The sequence below is a fragment of the Ceratotherium simum genome, chromosome 5 (assembly GCF_057802395.1).
Source record: "Ceratotherium simum simum isolate JZ-2026a chromosome 5, ASM5780239v1, whole genome shotgun sequence".
Classification (NCBI taxonomy): domain Eukaryota; kingdom Metazoa; phylum Chordata; class Mammalia; order Perissodactyla; family Rhinocerotidae; genus Ceratotherium; species Ceratotherium simum.
This window is the reverse complement of record NC_141904.1, coordinates 90,199,866-90,220,926: the sequence shown is the minus strand read 5'-3', so window position 1 is coordinate 90,220,926 and position 21,061 is coordinate 90,199,866. Positions and strand designations below refer to the sequence as shown.

Genomic DNA, 21,061 nt, shown 5'->3' with positions numbered 1-21,061 from the left:
AAGATTGAAATAATACCAAACATCTTTTCTGACCACAACGGTATGAAACTAGAACTCAACTATAGGAAGGAAAACAGAAAAGCCACAAATACGTGGAGATTAAACAAAATGCTACTGAACAACGATTGGGTCAACAAAGAAATCAAAGGAGAAATAAAAAATTACCTGGAGACAAATGAAAATGAAAATACAACATGCCAGAATTTATGGGATACAGCAAAAGCAGTTCTAAGAGGTAAGTTTATAGCAATACAGGCCTATCTCAACAAACAAGAAAAATCTCAAATAAACAATCTAACAGCACACCTAAAGGAACTGGAAAAAGAAGAACAAACAAAGCCCAAAATCAGTAGAAGAAGGGGAATAAAAAAATCAGAGCAGAAATAAATGAAATAGAGACTAAAAAACAATAGAAAAAATAAATAAAACCAAGAGCTGGTTCTTCAAAAAGATAAACAAAATTGACAAACCTTTAGCTAGACTCACCAAGAAAAAAAGAGAGAAGGCTCAAATAAGTAAAATCAGAAATGAAAGAAGGGAAATTATAATGGACACCTCAGAAATACAAAAGATTATAAGAGAATACTATGAAAAGCTATATGCCAACAAATTGAATAATCTAGAAGAAATGGACAAATTCTTAGAATCTTACAACCTTCCAAAACTGAATCAAGAAGAAATAGAGAATTTGAATAGACCAATCACCAGTAAGGAGATTGAAAGAGTAATCAAAAACCTCCCCCAAAATAAAAGTCCAGCACCAGACGGCTTCCCTGGTGAATTCTACCAAACATTCAGAGAAGACTTGATATCTATCCTTCTCAAACTCTTCCAAAAAATTGAAGAGGAAGGGAAGCTCCCTAACTCATTCTATAAGGCCAACATTACTCTGATACCAAAACGAGACAAGGACAGCACAAAAAAATAAAATTGCAGGCCAATATTCCTGATGAACATCGATGCAAAAATCCTCAACAAAATAATAGCAAATCGCATACAACAATACATTAAAAAGATTATACACCATGATTAGGTGGGATTTATTCCAGGGATGCAGGGATGGTTCAACATCCACAAATCAATCAACTTGATCCACCACATTAATAAAATGAAGAATAAAAATCACATAATCATCTCAATAGATGCAGAGAAAGCATTTGACAAGATATAGCATCCACTTATGATAAAAACTCTGAATAAAATAGGTGTAGAAGGAAAGTACCTCAACATAATAAAGGCCATATATGACAAACTGACAGCTAATATCATCTTCGATGGTGAAAAACTGAAAGCTATCCCTCTAAGAACAGGAACCAGACAAGGATGCCCACTCTCACCACTCCTGTTTGACATAGTACTGGAAGTCCTAGCCAGAGCAATCAGGCAAGAAAACGAAATAAAAGGGATCGAAATTGGAAAGGAAGAAGTGAAACTGTCACTACTTGCAGATGACATGATTTTATATATAGAATACCCATTATGCCCTCTCTCATTTTTTCCTTCACAGGCAAACACTTCAAAAGTGCTTGTGTGCATGTCCTCACCACACACTTGCTTTTCACTCTCTCCAAGCTGCTATGCTCCCATCACTCCAGACACAGTGCTCACTGAGGTACCACTGCCTTCCATGCTGCCAGACCTACCGCACATACTTTCTTTCCCATCCTGACGTCTTCACAGCAGTCAATGCCCTTGGCCCCCTGCGTCAGTCATGTGCCGGTTGCTTGCAGCTCCGTTTCTTGCTCATGCCCCTCTGCTCCATATTGCAGGTGCCTGGCCCTAGCATCCACATGTCTCAGGCTCCCTTGCTAAGTGAGTGGCTTCCAGTTTGTTAAGGCACTAGGAAGCCCTGGTGGGAGATGAGAAGAGAGTAAGCCAAAGCCAGGGCATTTCCCTCTATTTCTACTTCAGGCAGCATCTCCAGGAGTGGCTGTGTCTCCAACTTGATCCCAGCTTGTTCCCAGTTCCTGGGTGGTCCTCTTCTATGTTTTTTCTCCTGCTGGGTGACTCTGACTTCAGAACTGTGCAATACATAGCACAGCAGGGCAAGTGTTTTGAGCAACTAGGCACACGACTGACACAGGGGGCCAATAGAATTGACCACTACGGAGGGGTCCAGATGGGGAGGAAAGCATGTGCGTTCATTTGGTAACATGAAAGCCATCCATGACCTCATCTTCCCTTCGTCCATCTGGCCTTGGGGTGGTGTCAGCTTCCTGTCTGCTGCTAATCTCTGGGTTGCCTCACTATTTCTTATTTGCACCCTCAGCTCTTCTAACACTTCTGTAACTATTGCTTCATGTTAAGTTCCTTCCATTGAACTTGAGTGGGTTCTCTCCTAACTGGACAGTACCTGTTCTTCCATTGGTCTCTCTAGGTCCACTCTTTTTCCCTTGCTGCTTGGTGCTCTGGAGTCTGACCTGCAAGGACAGCCCCCACTGGCTTCTTGGTCTCTGACTTTCAGTTGGGTTTAGCTATAAGAGAGTCCCTGACGGAGATCAGAGAGAGGGAAGAGAGTGAGACAGGGATTTATTCCTCTGGCTGCCCCTTGTGGCCCACCTGTGTCCTTGCCCAAGGTCACTGCTCCTCTCAAACAGCCCTCTCTCCACGCCACTCTCCTCTGGGTGTGGTAAGTGCTCTATTGCCCTCCCCACGACCCCTTAGGGCCTAGAAGTGGTAACAGCTATGCTGTCACGGGCCCTGGGCACCACCCACACTCCCTTCGACCAGTACCACCTTCTCGCTGGTCTCCTACTTCTCATCTCTCTACCTCACATTTCTCACATGCAGACACTGCTGCTCTTCAGAGCCCAGAACACTGCGTCTAAGATGGCAGGCCAAATTGCTCCTTTAAGCTTTTTGATGTTGAATGGTCTTTCTCTATGAAATTATGATGATGGCTGGTAGAAATTGATTTTTTAAAAATCAATTGTGGTGAAATAACACAAAATTTACCATCTTAACCACTTTTAAGTGTACAGTTCATTGGCAGTTAGTACATTCACACTATTGTGCAACCATCACCACCATCCATCTCCAGAACTCTTTCATCTTCCCAAACTGAAACTCTGTCCCCACGAAACACTGACTCCCCATCCCCCTCCCCCAGCCCTCAACAATCCCCATTCTACTTTCTGGCTCTAGGAATTCTACTTCTCTAAGAGCCTCATATGAGTGAGATCATACGGTATTTGTCTTTTAGTGACTGGCTTATTTCACTTAGCATAATGCCCTCAAGGTTCAGCCGTGTTGTAGCAGGTGTCAGAATTCCTTCCTTTTTAAGGCTGAAGTTTCCAGGAAATTGATTTTTTTAGATGTTCTTACTTTGTGAAATAAAAAGTGAGCAACCCAACGTCAGTTACCAAAACACTTCTGAAGCGGCCCTGACCTGTGGACTCATGTGTCTGGCTATCACCTGACCTCACGGTGGGTGGCAGACTCCTGGCGCCATGTTGCAGGTCCGCGTGATCCCGGCCCTCTCTAGCTCCTCTCAACCACTGTGTGGTAAGTCAGATTTCCATGGGTGATAAGAAGCCGCCCAAAGGCCCCGGCCTCCACGAACCCCTGCATTCATTCTTACCTTTAAGAATGCTTTCTTAAAGCATTCCTATATTTTCCTAATTAAACTCATGGTAGTCCTGCCAGGTCTTATCCTCCCAAGGAAGCCAGATGCACCCCAGGCCCCTCTCCTAATGTCTCCCCTCTCATGGTTTACCTCACTTCTCCATCTTTGATTTCTGCTGTGTCTGCACATTCATCTCCCCCACTGGGCTACAAGCTCCTCCAGGAGAGAGGCTGCACCTGACTCTCCCCATTCTCATTTACCCCCTGCAATGAGTTCCTGGGGGCTGTCTGCAGGCCAGGTGCTGTCCTAGGCACTGGGGATACAAACGTGAAACAACCCCAAGGTCTGATTTAACACGGGGGCCAACAGGCCCCTTACACGAGCTTTCTGACCATCAGCCTACCTCTTCAGAAACATTTTTGTTTCTATTTCCAGGTCCTCAGGTGGGTCCCAGTTCAAGGCCCAGAGCTGTATTAACGCTAACTCATATTTTACCTCTATTCGTGTTATGGTCTTAATGTTTGTGTTCCCTCAAATTCCTGTGTTGTAACCTAACCCCCAAAGATGGTGGTAGTAGGAGGTGGGGCTTTTGGGAGGTGCTTAGGTCATGAGGGTGAAGCCCTTGTGAAGGGGATTAGTGCCCTTATAAGAGACCTCACGTAGCTCCCTAACTCTTCTGCCATGTGAGGATACAATGAGAGGTCTCTGACCCAGAAGAGGGCCCTCATCCGACCGTGCTGGGCCCTCGTCTTGGACCTCCAGCTCCAGAACTGTGAGAAATAAATTCCTGTTGTTTATAAGCCTCCCCATCTGTGGTATTGTGTTATAGCAGCCTGAACAGACTAAGACCATATGTAAAATCACATACTGGCTACTTTTATAGGGCATATTGAGGAAAATCCTCCTGAATCCTTGGTTCCCACTGGGCAGAGGTTCTAAGGGGCAGGATATCAGGTGACACCTGGAGTATTTCACAAGGTAGGGTAGAAGATGGGGCGGTCTCACTTTGCATCTGAACAGGCGGCCTCAAGAGTTGAGCAAAGGGGAACACTGGCCCCAATTTGAAAAGAAAGTTCAGGTCATGTGCCCTGCTCTCTTTGATTTCCCAAAGGCTATAGAGCCTGCCAAGTCCATGTTTCCTTAGCAGTGTACACACAGCACCTAGTTACTGAGTTCCCAAAGAACAAGCTGAATCATCCTTACACAACAGAAAGAGAGTCCATCTCTCTGTCCATCTGATCATCTGATGTGGATCCGAGCCAGACTCACCCTCTAAACTGCCCCTGCACTGGAGCGGTAGCCCCCTCCCCTCGCCCACAGCACAGGACTGTGCAAGCACCCATTCTCCTCCCGGCCACCAAGGGTTCTGCAGAAAGCTCAGGCAGAGGCTCCCTCTGTTGGGCACATCCTCTATCCACGCTTACCCACTGGTGGCTCTTCTGAGGCAGGTTCCGTGCAGGGTTCTGGGGTACACAGATGAAGCAGACCTTGCCCCTGCCCTCAGGAGTCTTGCAGTTGAGAGAAAGAGACAGACAAGGCTATGGAAAACTACATTAGAGTGCGATCTGTGCTATGAATGTGGAAATTCTCAAGGAGGAGGGCCGGGAACCCACAAGCCAAGCACAACCAAGGCTCGGGAGATGAAGTGCAAGGGCATTCCTAGCACAGGGAACTGACTAGGCAGAGGTGGCTGCAATATGACTCATTCAGAGAGCATCATAGTCCTAGGTGTGGAAGAGCTGGCTTCTGCTGCTCTCTGACCTCAGGCCCCATTTCTCTATCTGGTCTATGAAACGACAGATTTGGAAGTCACGCACTGTCACTTCCACCACACTGCATTTGTTAGAAGCAAGTCACTGAGTCCAGCTACACTCAAGGGCTCAAGGAACTGCACTCTTCCTCTTGTAGGGTGAAGGTGTCAAAGAGCTTTTAAACTACCACAGTCCACCCAGTGGCCACAAATTATTTACAGTCCTCCCACATGCAAAACATACGCAATCTTCCAAACACCCCCAAAAGCCCCATCCTACTACAGAAGTCCAGAATCTTTGCACCTAAATCAGGTTCTCACATGGAGGAGGCTCCTTGGGCGTATTTCCTTCAGTGTAACTCCTTGAGTATAGTCGCTCTCATCTGAGGACCTGTGAAGTCAAGGGACAAGTTGTCTGCATGCCTGCACCCCTGCCCACACCCAACATACAACGGTGGGACAGGCCTAGCATGACCTCTACAGACATTCTTGTTCAAAGGGGACAGGGATGGGAGGCATGCAGGCGTCACTAGTCCATGCAATTCTGGAATCCAGCTGGGCAGATGTTGGAAGTTCCTTGATTAGGACTCAGTCTGCCTCTGGCCTGAGAGTGACTTTCCCTGCTCTTGGTCTCACCCTCTGTATTCTTAGCTCTGCTCTCCAAATCATACTTCCATTTCCATGAAATGTAGCCCATGTCTGCATCTGTGTGCTTTCTCAGGCTGCTCTTGCCAGTAGAATTTGGCAAAGGGGGCAGTTCCAGAGGTCTCTTCTCATTTTGTACTATCTCGGATCCTTTCAGTCCAAGCTGGCACAGTTTCGCCAATATAATTCTTTGAAAAGCTTTGTGTATCTTCTGTGAATCTTATTGAGGTTCACTCCTGTAGACAACTGGCAAATCCACGCATGTCTATGAGATAAGCCCTTCTCTACCTTGGGCTTTTGCTGAATGACCACCTTAAGCTTCTTGGAAGTCCTACTGTTTAACTGAATATTCTGAGGTGCCATTTTTGATCTTTTTGAGAACTTAACAAAAGATTTTACAGCCACACCTTTGGCTTCATCTTTAGACCATCTTTTCCTGGCGAGGCCCTGCATTACATCTTTGCCTGGAAGCTGTTTGTTAATTTTAGCATCATTTGACATCTGGAGAAGCTGGGAATTTTTCAAACCAGCAAGTTCTGATTCCTTTCTATTTAAAAGTCCTTCTTTTGGCTTATCTCTCTTCTCCCACATTTTAGAATAAGCAGCAAGAAGAAGCCAGGAGGCACCTTCAACATTCTGCCTGGGAATTTCTTTAGCCAGATCGCCCGGTTCATTTGGCACACTTTCTACTTTCCATGTTACTGCAGGTGGCAGCATTAGTAACCTTTCTGCTTACACTTCCCTCCTCTCCTGCTGCAGACACCTCCTAAAACTATGGGTTCTTCTTTGCTTTCCTAACGTCTTTTTGGGGTGTCCAATCTCCAAGCCATTCTTTCAGCGGCTCCTGTCACCCATCATTCTGCCCTCTCTATGCTAGCTTCTAAGTTCTTCTCACGCTACTTCCGCATTCCAGGCCCCTGCCACAGTCATTTATTCCACACATTTTATTGAGCACCTTCTAAACACAGGCACCGCATGAGGTATTGGGAAATTCCTGGGGAATAAGATAGTCTTTGCCCTCATGTTTTAGTGGGGGAGACAAGTCAATCAAATCATCCCAGAAGCAGTGATAAAATTGCAATTGAGGGGGGTGCATGAAGGAAAATTAAAGGCTCCTCTGTGGTCATATAATAAGAGGATCTGTCCTAGTGGGTGTGTGATTGGGGAAAGCTTGCCTCAGGATGTGACATTTTAGTAGGAACCTCCTAAAGTAGGAGACGGGCTCCCTTGAGAAAGAAGATGAATAGTATGTTGGAAGTTCATGAGTCAAGAAGGTCAATGTACATGAGGGACAGCGGGGAGACCTGGTGGCTGGGGCAGAAAGAACAAGGGGACAGTTCCTCAGAATGAGCTACGGGGCTCAATAGGGGCAGGTCCCCTCAATCCTGGTCCATCCTGGCATGTGGGCATAAAGACACTCAACAAGCATTTAGCCTACTCTGTGCTGTCACTGTGTATTGGGGTTACAGCATGGAGTACAAGCCCTCAAAGAGCTTGTAGTCTAGCGGGAGAGACAGAAAATAAACACAGAATGAACCAGAAAATCTCAGATACACAGTGAGTGGCATGAAGGAAATAAAACAGTATGACATGATAGGGAGTGGCAGAGGGACTTCTGTAGATTGTGTGACGTGGAACAGCTCCTCTAAGGCTCTGCATCAGAGATTCGATATACAAGCTGCAATGTGATGGCAAGAGAGGGCCTGCCTCTGTAGTATTTGAGAGAAGAAGGTTCCAGCAGAGGCCAGCGTACAGGCCTTGAGGCTGGAGCAAGCTCGATGTGTTCAGGCACTGCATGGAGGTCCAGGTGCCTGGAGCTCCCATGCAGAGAGCCTCAAAAGAAGCGAGGCTGGCAAGGGCATGGAGGAGCACACCACCAGGTGCGGCAGGAAGGGCATTCCAGGTGGAAGGAGCCGCCTGGACAAAGGCTGCAGTCCGGAAACAATGTGCAGATTGATCCTCCTCCGTTTTCTGTTTTCTTGACTTACCTTGGCCCAGACGGGCAGGTAACCTTGCCTGAGTCAGGACAGGTCAGGTCGGGAGCCGGGGGATGGGCCAGTGGCACCCAGACTAGGCGGAAGGGAGTGAAGACAAGGGGACTTGCCTAGAAAGGCGGGATGGGCACTGGGCAGGCAGAGACCCCCGCACTCGGGACAGGCAGTTACTGTCTCCCTGGTGATGGCATGTTCGCGAAGCGCAAGGATCTTGCTTGGTTCGGCCCACAGCTCATGGTAAGAACTTGGCATTTTATTCTTGAGGGAATGAATGAATGAATGAATGAGGGAGGGAGGGAGGGAGCGAGAGAAATTACCCGGTTTGACCAGGATTTCCTCTTAGCAACTCAGCCTTGCAGGTACTGATAACCACCGGGCCCTTGGGCCTTTACAGAGCCCTGTGAATTCCGGAAGGGTCCACAGCAGGTCTTATCACCTATAAACGCAAGCAGGCCCAGAGAGGCTGAGCGGCGCGTCCAGCCACCGTCACACAGCGGGTGAGAGCCCTCGCCACCCCCACCGAGCTTGACTTTCCGCCCGCCTGGCGCCCCGCCCCCTGGCCTCCGCGCGGCAGTCCCTCCTCTCCCGGCTCAGGCCTCGGCCCTGAACTGGCCGGGGCGGGTCCCACCTCTCGCTGCCCAGGGCCAGCCTGCGCCAGTCCCTGTCCCCAGATCGCGGCTCTCAGAGGTCCCTTCTGGCCCGAGCGCCTGCTTCTCCTCCCGCGCTAGGTGAGTGGGGCGCCCCGACGCCCCGAGGGAGGGGAGGCTGGCCCGGCTCGCGTCTTGGGGCCCGAGCTCGGTTCCCCCGCGCGCTCCTGGGGGTGCACGAGCCTAGCCGCCGGGATGCCGGGCCTAGGGTCTGAGTCCGGGGTTCCCCTTGGAGCGCCGAGCCTCCAGCTAGCCCACGGGCTAAAGGACCGCGACGCGGAGGCTGGGCCAGCAGAGGACCGCGCGGGCAGGGCGGGCGGGGTGCCCTCGGGGCCGCACGGCCCTGCGGGGTGGGCGGCGTCGGCCCGGCCTACAGAAGAGAAAACTGAGGCTCGGAGAGAGAAAGGGACAAGCGAAAGTGGCGCCGGTGGTCCGTGGCGGAGGGACAGACTGTGCCCCTGGGCCGTCAGCCCACTCTCCGCAGTCTCTCGCCGCTTTCTCGGACTGGGAAAGATCCTTCCTGATTGGTCACATGTGGTGGCCGGGCACGAGGGTCTCTTGTGATTGGACAGCTCCCAGCCCCCCCCCGGCTCTTGTGCCAGAGGAGGCCCGAGCAGACCCCACAGCGTGGATCGTGGGGTTGCGCTACTCCGGGCGCAGGCCCAGGGTGCCTGTCGGGGCCCCTGGCTTGCCGCCTGCCTGAGGGGCCGGCATCTCCCGCGGGGCGGCGCGGGCGGAGGCGGAAGGCAGCAGGGACTCACACTTGGAGTCCAGAGGCCGGCTCTGGCGTCACGTGACTTTGTTTGCTCCCCGCTCGCTCCTTCGTCATGATCTTGGGCAAGTTTCTTAAGCTCTGAACCTCAGTTTCTTAGGCTGAAATTGGGAAAGGCGAGAAATAATAGTACCTAGCTCCTAAGAGAATTACATGAGATTCTACAGCGCATCTGGCCCCAGGAGGCCTTCCGTGCATGGTGGCTGCTGTCCTTCCTACTAGTATTAACCTGCACAACAGCGTTGGGAGACAATCCTGTGACATCCCTTTCAGAGACAAGAAAGTTGAGGCTCAGAGATGGAAGCGATTCGCCCAGGATTGAACCCAGGTCTACAGGCTCAGGAGGTCAGGCCTGCACTGTGGCCTGTCTCCTGTGCCCAGGACCGCAGGAAAGACAGCAGATGGGGCATGACCCTCGCACCCCCTAGGGGACCCCGGCTGTGGCTGTGGGAGGGACAAGCGTGCTGCCTGCCAGGTGCCAAGCCGAACGGGCTGACGGCAGGAGAAGAGTCAGCTTTGGGCCCTCCAAAGGGCAGCTGGGGGCAGGCGACACCTTGTGGCTTAATAAAGGCTGACTGCCGGACAGCTCGGCTGCGCCTCTGCCCCTCCTAGAGCTGCGTTCTTCCGCGTTCTTCGGCTCCCCAGGACCCGAGAACAGGCGGCGCGGAGCTGCTGCTCCCGCGCAGCACAGCCCAGCTCGGGCGGGGTGTGGTAGCTGGGTCCTGGGGAGCCGGACCTGGGCTGTGTGTGGGTTGCGGTAGGAAGCCTGGGAAGCCCTGACAGCCCTACTGCTGTCACAGCAGCCCCACAGCGTCCCCACACGCTGCCCGGGGCAAGGACACCGAGCTGTGCCAACTCAGGAAAGAGGCGGAGGCTGCCCTCCCGGCCCACGTGGGGCTCTGTCGTCTATTCCCTGACTCCTCCCTCCTCTATACCCGATCTTTCTGGAGCCCAAGGTCAAGACTGGCTGAGGCTCCTCCCACCACTCCTGTTCTTGCCAAACTTTGCTTCCCTGTTCTGTGACAACAGCCCCATGGGTGGCTACCCTGACTCTGCCTCCCTGCTTCCAAAGGGATGTATTTTGTACCCCTTTATTTTTATTTATTTATTTACTTTTGCTTGAGGAAGACTGGCCCTGAGCTAACATCTGTGCCAGTCTTCCTCTATTTTATATCTAGGTTGCCGGCACATCCTGACTGATGAGCGGTGTAGGTCTGCGCCCGGGATCTGAACCCACACACTTGGGTGTACCCCTTTATTTTTTCGCAATAATACATGTTCAATGTAGGAAAAAACAGAACATTCTGGTAAGAAAAAAATAATTATAGTAATCAAAAAACCTCCAAACCCAAAAAACCCTACCCAGTGGCTTTTAACATTTCTGTGTGTATCTTTCCAGGCTTTTACACTGCAAGTACACAGACACAGGCACCTGTGCACGCACACCACGCCTTAAAAATTATAGTGGCTTGTTATCTGTGGGGCATTTTGGCTTATTTAATGCTGGACATGAAACAGGAGAAGCTGCCATTTCTAAGGGCTGCGTGAGTTACACAGTGTGAATGTAGCATAATTTTAAAATACTTATGTCTTTACTTGCTTGTCCAAACGTAATTTAGAAGCGAAATTTCTGAGTCAGAAGAAAAGAACCATTTTTAGAATTTTGATATTTATTGCCAGATTTTCCTTCAGGGAGTTTGCACTGATTTATTGTTCCTTCAGTGGTATGGGAGACTGTCCATTTTCCCATAACCCAGCCAACGTGGACCATTTATATTGTCTTAATACCTTCTAATTTTATAAAAGAAAAATAGTCTCTTGTTTTGTTATGCATTTCTTTGATTACTTGTGATTTGACTATGGTTTTATTTGTCTAATGGTTTTTTTGCTTTTGGCAAATTGCTTCAGAGACATGTAACATCTTCACATATGAAAATGTATCACACTCTTTCTTCTACAATTATCCTTTGGTGCTGGCAGGTAAAGCCCAATACTTCCCAGTATTTTCTAATACATTAACATTTTCTTCCTACCTTTAATTTTTAAATAGTATTTATTTTTAACCTAATTGAACTATATTTTGGAGTAAGATGTGAGCTATGGAGCTAGATTGATTTATTTATTTAAGTTAATAAATTAGAATGGCTCTTCTTTCATTTTTGATATTAGTAATTTGTTTGTGTCTTCTCTGCTTTTTTCTTAGTTAGCCTGGCTAGAGGCTTGTCAATTTTATTCATCTTTTTAAAGAAACTTCTTTTGGTTTTGTTACTTTCTCTGGTGATTTCCTGTTTTCAATTTCATTGATTTCTGCTCTAATTTTTATTATTTCCTTTCTTCTGATTACTTTGGATTTAATTTGCTCTTCTTATTCTAGTTTCCTAAGGTGGAAGCTTATTTTATTGATTTTAGACATTTTTCTTTGATTATATATGCATTCAATGCTATAAATTTCTGGGGTTGGCCCGGTGGCACAGCAGTTAAGTGTGCGTGCTCCACTTCGGCGGCCCAGGGTTCACAGGTTCGGATCTCGGGCACCCACTGATGCACCACTTGTTGGGCCATGCTGTGGTGGCGTCCCATATAAAGTGCAGGAAGATGGGCACAGATGTTAGCCCAGGGCCGATCTTCCTCAGCATAAAAGAGGAGGATTGGCATTGGATGTTAGCTCAGGGCTGATCTTTCTCACAACAACAACAAAAAAATCGTTTAAAGGGCTGGCCCCGTGGCTTAGCAGTTAAGTGTGTGCACTCTGCTGCTGGCGGCCCGGAGGTTCGGATCCCAGGTGCACAGCGATGCACCGCATCTCCGGCCATGCTGAGGCCGCGTCCCACATACAGCAACTAGAAGGATGTGCAGCTATGACATACAACTATCTACTGGGGCTTTGGGGGGAAAAAATAAATAAATAAATAAAATTATTTTTAAAAATGCTATAAATTTCTGTCTAGGCACTGCTTAAGCTGCATCCTACAAATTTTGATGTTATGTTTTCATTTTCTTTCAGTTTAAAATATTTAAAAATTTCTCTTGAGACTTCTTTGACCCATATGTTGTTCAAAGCGTGTGTTTAATCTCCACATATTTTGGCTTATCCAGATATCTGTTATTGATTTCTAGTAGTCCCATTGTGGTCTGAGAGCATACTTTGTATGATTTCTATTCTTTTAAATTTGTTATGATGTATTTTTTTTTTTTTTTTTTTGTGAGGAGATCAGCCCTGTGCTAACATCCGCCAATCCTCCTCTTTTTTTTTTTTGCTGAGGAAGACGGCCCTGGGCTAACATCTGTGCCCATCTTCCTCCACTTTATATGGGACGCCGCCACAGCATGGCTTGCCAAGCAGTGCGTCGGTGCGCGCCCAGGATCCGAACCAGCGAACCCCGGGCCGTGCAGCGGAGCGCGTGCACTTAACCGCTTGCACCACCGGGCCAGCCCCTTTTATGATGTATTTTATGGTCTATCTTAGGGAATATCCTGTGTGAACTTGAGATGGATGTATATTCTGCTGTTGTTGGATGAAGTAGTCCATGAACGTTAGTTAGATCCAACTAACTGATGGTGCTGTTCAGTTCATCTATGTCCTTACTGATTTTCTAACTATTGGATCTCTTGATTAGTGGGGGTTGACAGAGGAGTGTTGTAGTCTCCAACTATATTGGTGGATTTGTCTATTTCTCCTTGCAATTCTATCAGGTTTTGCTTCAGATATTTCGATGCTCTGTTGTTAGGCACATTCACATTAAGGATTGTTATATCTTCTTGGAGAATTGAACCCTTTACCTTTATGTAGTGCCCCTCTTTATCCCTAATACTTTTCCTTGTTCTGAAGTCTGCTTTGTCTGAAGTTGATAGAGCTACTTTATGTTTCTTTTGATTAGTGTTAAGAGGGTATATCTTTCTCCATCCATTTACTTGTAATCTATCTGTGTTTTTCTCTTTAAAGTGGGTTTCTTGTAGACAACATATAATTGGGTCTTGATTTTTTTTGTCCATTCTGATAGTCTCTGTGTTTTAATTGGTGTATTTAAACCATTGATATTTAAAGTGATTATTGATATAGTTGGATTGATAGCTAACATATTTATTACTCTTTTCTAACCATTGCCCTTGTTCTTTCTTTTTTTTTTTTTCCTTTTTGGTCTTCCACTCTTTTTCTGATTTCCCTGGTTTTAACTGAGCATTTTATATGATTCCATTTTCTTTTCTTTCTTAGCACATCAATTATACTTTTTTTTTTTTTTGCTTTTTTTAGTGGTGCTTTAGAGTTTACAGTATACGTTTACAACTAATCCAAGTCCACTTTCAAATAACACTATACTGTTTTATGGGTAGTGCAAGTGCCCTATAACAGAATATTCCTGATTCCTCCCAGTATTATCACTGCTGTCATTCACTTCATTTCTCCACAAGCTTTAATCACTGAATACGTTGTTCCTATTATTATTTTGAACAAACTGTTAGCCATTTTCCAACACATTGAATAGTCCTGCCAGAAGCACAAGGGGATTTTTCTCTGATCTTCTGAGAGAGCCTGGTAGGGCTCCCAGAGGTAAAATACACAAAAGTCTGGGGACCCCCTCCCCAAGACTGGCCTCCCCTGGAGCTTTTAGCTCTCAAGCTTGTCCACACTGAGCTTCCGGCAATTCAGTTACATTTTAGGTTTTTCTACCCTGATACTTGCTCTCATAGAGTTTTTTGCTCTCGTGAGATGTGATTCTCTGTATCTGCCTATCTGTCTCTCTAATTTGGGTGGCAGAAGATTGTCCTGTGTTCTCAATTCTCTGATGGATCTAAGAAGAGTTGTTGATATTCTATTTGTTCAGCTTTTTCTTGTGAAGATAGCAGTGATGACTTCCAAGCTCTTACATGCCAGACTAGAAACCAAAAATCCTATTTTCTAATTTTTTTTTTGGAAGTTGTTAGCCATTTTCCAACACACTGAACAATCCATCCTTCTCTCACTGATTTGAAATGCAAACTTTGTCATATGAAATGCTCCTCTCTCTCACTCTCTTCATATGTGTATGAACACATACATCCATATATGTGTGATTAAGAAAATGGCCAATCTTACTTATGTTCATAGATGCAGAAGTTCTAAGCAGGATATTAGCTAATGAAATCTAACAATGTCTTAAAAAATAACTTGTAATTAAGTAAGTTTATCCTAAGAAGGCAAGGATAGTTCAATATTAGAATAGCTATGAATGAAATTCACTAAATTCACAGAGATCTCTCAATATGTGCTAAAATATTTGATAATACTCAGCACATATTCCTGATAAGTTCATAGCAAACCAATAACAGGAGGAAGCTCTCTTAACTTGACAGGTTAAGATATCTATCGAAAATTCCTACAATGACAAGCTCTGCAAAGTGCGGGAAACTACAGGGGGAAGTGAACAGAAATCAGCGTAGTGCTGCAAAACGTCTACTTACCTCTTACATTTCTTGGTACATCAAAAGTAAGAAATAGAAAATCGCAATAATAGAATAATAAAGTCAATCTGTATATGGAACTTGATGCACTACAACCAGAAAGCACATTTCTACTCAAGGGCTCCTAGAACATTTATGAAACTGACTGTCTGGTAAGGCATAAATTCCAGAAAGTAGGAGGATTCTGGATTGTATTTTTGTTTTTTTTTTACTTTTCTTTATTCCATTTTCTCTCCCCATATTATATAATAACCTACGTTGTTTTGGTTTGGGAAATCTATCTCCTATTTGTAGCCTTTGAGTGATTTCTTTGGGTGCTGTTGCTTCTTCTTCTTGAGATTAATGCCTCTCCTTTGTGATATTGTTTTCTTGGTGATTCTAAGCTGTTGGGGGTTCTTTTGTAGTTGACCTTTCCCATTTGTCTGTCTGTGGATGTGGTTTCTGTTTCTATAATGTGACTCTATTGACTGATTCTAAAACCTCCATGGATTAAAAAAAATTTTTTTTCAGTCAATGCACTTTCATGCTGTGTTTATTTTATTCTTATTAGAGAAGTGCTTCTTCATATTAAGGTAAGCCTGCATCTTAGGAAAAGACCAAGTTTTTAGTTGGTGTGGCCACCTACATACCCCAACTCCCACCCAGATATTTCTGGTTGAAGACAGCAAAAATGGCTGAAAGTAGGTTATGGATAGATTCCTGTTTTTCCTCTCTTGTCCACCACTGTCCATCATCACCTCCAGCCTTTGCTCTCCAGATGACAGGCACATGCCAGCACTGAGATGCCAAGGCTTTAGTTTGGTGCTGAACTTTTCTTCTTCAGGTAGGTTTAGGCATCACTTTAATTATGGCCATTCTTGCTAACAAGCTCTATCCAGTTCCCTACAGTCCCCTTTGTGCTCTAATGTGTCCTTATCCCTGAGACTAAATGTCATTATTTATTATCTTACCAGACCGCTATTTTCCTTATGGGAGCATTAAGAAGAAAGTAAAATATCTTTCTACCCATATCTCTGTCTAAAGTGAGAGGATGAAAGATAGACCGAGAAGGCTTCTTACATATGTCCCACCTCACTAATCCACATTACTTGCCTAGGTTCCTGCAAAGTCATAAGTTTGCGACCATTGCTCCCAAGAGGCCCCATTTCTCAAGGGGATTAAATACTAATTTATTATGTAACATTTTAAAAAATTTTTTTATTAGTTTATAGAGTTTATTATGTAACTCTCAGAAGACAGACTCTTTGCCTTAATTGCTTAGATGTGTCCTACATTCCCACCTCCAGGTGTCTGCCATCCAGGGATGCTGGCAAGACATCACTAGAGTAGACCTATGGCAGGAGGATGTGGCCCATGCTGGAGCTCAGCTTGTACTTGCAGCTACCCTTTCCTCCCCCCAAACTTCTCATCCACCTCATGCTTTAAAAACAGAGACCCAAGGCATCTTCTCTCCTCATTAGTTAATGGACAGAAGAGTGTGCTAAGGGCAGAGGTCAGTGGGATGTAATGCTTGGAGACCATGGAGATAGATGCTGCTTTTAACACAATGATAATGGTCACATTGTTAAAGCTTTTCAAAAATACATTATTTCAGAGTTTCCTTTTCATTTAGATGGTCCACGAATGAACATAAGAAAACAACAGTCATGCATTGATTTTAATGTGTATTAGAATAACATGACTAGCAATTCAACCCATAATTTCAAGATGTTCAAAATTTCCTTTTAAAATATGTATATTTAGTGAATTGCATAGAGCAGTCCAAGGCAGGCCAATGTCCCACTTAGAACAACTGGAAACGTTGAATAAATTTCTCTCTATATATATATGTATATGTACCTATATCTGCATTTAAAGGCATCAGAGACCTTCAGAAGCAATAAGGACTAGAGGGAATAAAATTCCAGTAAAAAAATAACTTTCAGGACTTTGAAGAGGCAATTTATTACTTACGCATAGAACACTCTAGCTCTGCTAAACCTGGGAGTGCCAACACTCCCTTGTTTTCTAATTTAGAGACTTGCATCTTTTCGACATGCTATACTATGAAGACACTCCACTACTACAGTTCTGGAGGCTGGGAAATCCAAGATCAAGGCGCCAGCATGATCACCACATTCTGGGAAATCATCTTTTGGGATCTTATCTCATGAATAACTTCTTATGATATATAGAAGTCTGGGGGTAAGACCTGCAGTAATTTCCCTTAAGGGTGACGTCAGTGTCATGGCAGAGTGAGCTTTCCCGTAAACTCTTCCCTCGATAAGATACAACAAAGGAAAAGTCACAGACCAACAACAGACTCCTAGACAGCGAAAAGCAAGATCAGAAAGATCCACACTGCTGCACATCTGAGAGAGGAACGTGCTGGGCCCCCAGAGGAAGTGAGGAGAGAGGACTCAGAACTGGGCTGCCATCAACATCTGAGCACCCCAGGAGAGCAAATAATGAGGGGTGAGCAAGAAGCCCCCCACGCCAGGGACCCAGTGGGCAAAAGAGAGAGCCCCGCCCCCTGCTCCCCGCAAGCCGGACACTGCAGCTCAGCTGACCAGACCAGACCAAGCAACTGGCAGATCACAGCGAACAGCTGGGGCAGGGCCCAGGGGGCTCAGATTACACAGCCCTTTACCCCCACACAGTGGCAGCAGGTGGAAATTGCAACCAGATATTTCCAGGACAAGGAAAAACACAGCCAATACAGGAACCACAATGCAAAGGTACATGAAATCACCAGACCAGAAGGAAAATGACAAGCACCCAGAAACCAACCCTGAAGACACAGAAATCCATATCCTAAACGACAGAGATTTCAAAATAGCTATCATAAAAAAACTCAATGAAACACGAGACAACAAGACAAACAATTCAATGAGATTAGGAGTTTCTTCACAAAAGAGATTGAAATCATAAAGAAAAACCAATCAGTACTGATGGAGATGAAGAACACAATGGAGGAGATAAAGGAGAATCTGGAATCTTTAAAGAACAGAGCTGACAATATGGAGGAAATAATTAGCATTATAGAGGATAGGAATACAGATATGCTCCAGATGGAAGAGGAGAGAGAAATAAGACTAAAAAGAAATGAAGAAAGTCTCCAAGAAATATCTGACTCTATTAGTAAATGTAACATAAGAATTATAGGTATTCCTGAGGGAGAAGAGAGGGAAAGAGGAACAAAGAGCCTATTCAAGGAAATAATAGCTGAGAACTTCCCAAATCTGGGGAAGGAGGAGGAAATACCAGTAAGTGAAGCCAATAGGTCACCTAAATACGTCAACAGGCAAAGGCCCTCTCCATGACATGTAGTGGTAAGGCTAGCCAGAGTCAATGACAAAGAAACAATATTAAGGGCAGCTAGACAAAAACAAAAAATAATGTACAAAGGAACTCCCACCAGGCTCTCAGCAGATTTCTCAACAGAAACTTTACAGGCTAAGAGAGACTGGAATGATATATTCAAAATACTGAAAGACAAAAACTTTCAGCCAAGAATACTCTATCCAGCAAAAATATCCTTCAAATATGATGGAGAAATAGTAACTTTCCCAGATAAACAAAAGCTAAGGGAGTTCATGGCCACGAAACCCCCACTACAAGAAATACTCAGGAAGGCCCTCAGGCCTAATAAAAAGAAAAGAAAGGGAATACAAAGCTTGGAGCAAGGAGAAAAATAGGTAGACAAAATCAGAAAAATAGTAGATCTTTACCAGAATAGGTTAGCAACCACTTAAATACCAAATCAAAGATCAAAGGAAGGAATTCATCAAAAATAAATATAACCTCATCACTGTAAACATACACCCACAACACAAGATAGAAAAAGGTATAAAAAGAATGACTTAGAAGGGGAAGAGGAAAGTGATTGAATTGACTTAGTATAAGGAAATAAGAGGCCATCAGATAATGGACTATCTCATACACAAGATTTTTTATACAAACCTCAAGGTAACCACTAAACAAATAATCAAAACAAAATCATATATGATAAACAAAGAGAAAACTGGAAGAGTCATAAGACAGAACAACCAAACTGAATTGGCAGTCTGAAACAAATGGGACAAGAAACAAAGGAAATGCAAAAGGACCAGAAAATAAGTGACAAAACAGCAACATTAAGCCCTCATATATCAATAATTACCCTAAATGTAAATGGATTGTACTCTGCAATCAAAAGATACAGAGTGGCAGGATGGATTAAAAAGCAAGACCCAACAATATGCTGCCTCCAGGAAACACATCTCAGCTCTAAAGACAAGCATGGGCTCAGAGTGAAAGGATGGAAGACAATACTCCAAGCTAATGGCAAACAAAAGAAAGCAAGTGTTGCCATACTCATATCAGACAAAGTAGACTTCAAGATAAAACAGGTTAAGAGAGACAAAGAAGGGAAATATATAATGATAAAAGGGACACTCCACCAAGAAGACATATCACTTATAAATATATATGCACCCAACATAGGAGCACCAATGTACATAAAGCAACTATTAACAAAACTAAAAGGAGACATTAACAACAACACAATAATAGTAGGGGATCTTAACACCCCACTTACATCAATGGATAGATCATCCAGATGAAAAGTCAATAAAGAAATAGTGGACTTAAATGAAAAACTGGACGAGATGGACCTAGTGGACATATACAGAGCACTCCACCCAAAAACAGCTGACTACACATTCTTCTCAAGCACCCATGGAACATTCTCTAGGACAGACCATATGTTGGGAAACAAAGCAAGCCTCAATAAATTTAAGAAGACTGAAATCATAACAAGCATCTTTTCAGACCATAATGCTATGAAACTGGAAATCAATCACAAAAAAAAAACTGGGAAATTGACAAAAATGTGGAAATTAAACAACATGCTACTGAACAACCAATGGATCATTGATGAAATTAAAAGAGAAATAAAAAACTACCTGGAAACAAACGAAAATGAAAATATGCCATACCAAACCATATGGGATGCAGCAAAAGCGGTCCTGAGAGGGAAACTCATAGCGATACAAGCCCACCTTAACAAACAAGAAAAAGCCCAAATAGGCAACCTTAAATTACACCTAACAGAACTAGAAAAAGAAGAACAAAGCCCAAAGTCAGGAGAAGGAGAGAAATAATAAAAATCAGAGCAGAACTAAATGAAATTGAGACCAAAAAAACAGTAGAAAGGATTAATGAAACAAAGAGTTGGTTCTTCGAGAAGATAAACAAAATCAACAAACCCTTAGCCAGGCTTACTAAGAAAAAAAGAGAAAAGGCTCAAGTAAATAAAATTAGAAATGAAAGAGGAGAAATTACAACGGATACTACGGAAATACACAGGATTATAAGAGAATACTATGAGAAATTATATGCCAACAAATTGGACAATCTAGAAGAAACGGATAAATTCTTAGACTCACACAACCTCCCAAAACTGAACCAAGAAGAAATGGAGACTCTGAATAGACCAATCACAAGTAAAGAGATTGAAATAGTAATCAAAAACCTCCCAAAAAATAAAAGTCTAGGACCAGATGGCTTCTCCAGTGAATTTTACCAAACATTGAAAGATTTAATACCCATCCTTCTCAAACTATTCCAAAAAATAGAGGAAGATGGAACACTTCCTAAATCATTCTATGAGGCCAACATCACCCTGATACCAAAGCAAGACAAGGACAATACAAAGAAGGAAAATTACAGGCCAATATCGCTGATGAACATAGATGTAAAAATCCTCAACAAAATATTGGCAAACCGAATACAGAAATACATTAAAAAGATCATACACCATGATCAAGTACGATTTATACCAGGGACGCAGGGATGGTTCAACATCCGCAAATCAATCAACGTGATACACCAGATCAACAAAACAAAGAATAAAAACCACATGGTCATCTCAATAGATGCAGAGAAGGGATTTGACAAGATACAACATCCATTTATTATAAAAACTTTCAACAAAATGGATATAGAAGGAAAGTACCTGAGCATAATAAAGGCTATTTATGACAAACCCACAGCCAACATCATACTCAATGGGGAAAGACTGAAAGCCATTCCTCTGAGAACAGGAATGAGGCAGGGCTGCCCACTCTCACCACTCACGTTCAACATAGTACCGGAGGTTTTGGCCAGAGCAATTAGGCAAGAAAAAGGAATAAATGGAATCCAAATAGGCAACGAAGAAGTGAAACTCTCCCTATTTGCAGATGACAGGATTTTATATATAGAAAACCCTAAAGAATCTGTTGGAAA

At 44.3% G+C, this 21,061-nt stretch overlaps 1 protein-coding gene across 1 annotated transcript in view; it reads left to right on the top strand.

Annotated features, from left to right (window-relative positions):
- The first annotated feature begins 8,535 nt into the window (after positions 1-8,535).
- Positions 8,536-21,061, top strand: part of LOC101406268 (cytosolic 10-formyltetrahydrofolate dehydrogenase) — a 59,334-nt gene continuing 46,808 nt past the window's right edge. Inside the window, 1 exon segment of the mRNA XM_087431598.1 lies at positions 8,536-8,682. The gene's annotated coding sequence lies outside the window, so the exon portion shown is untranslated.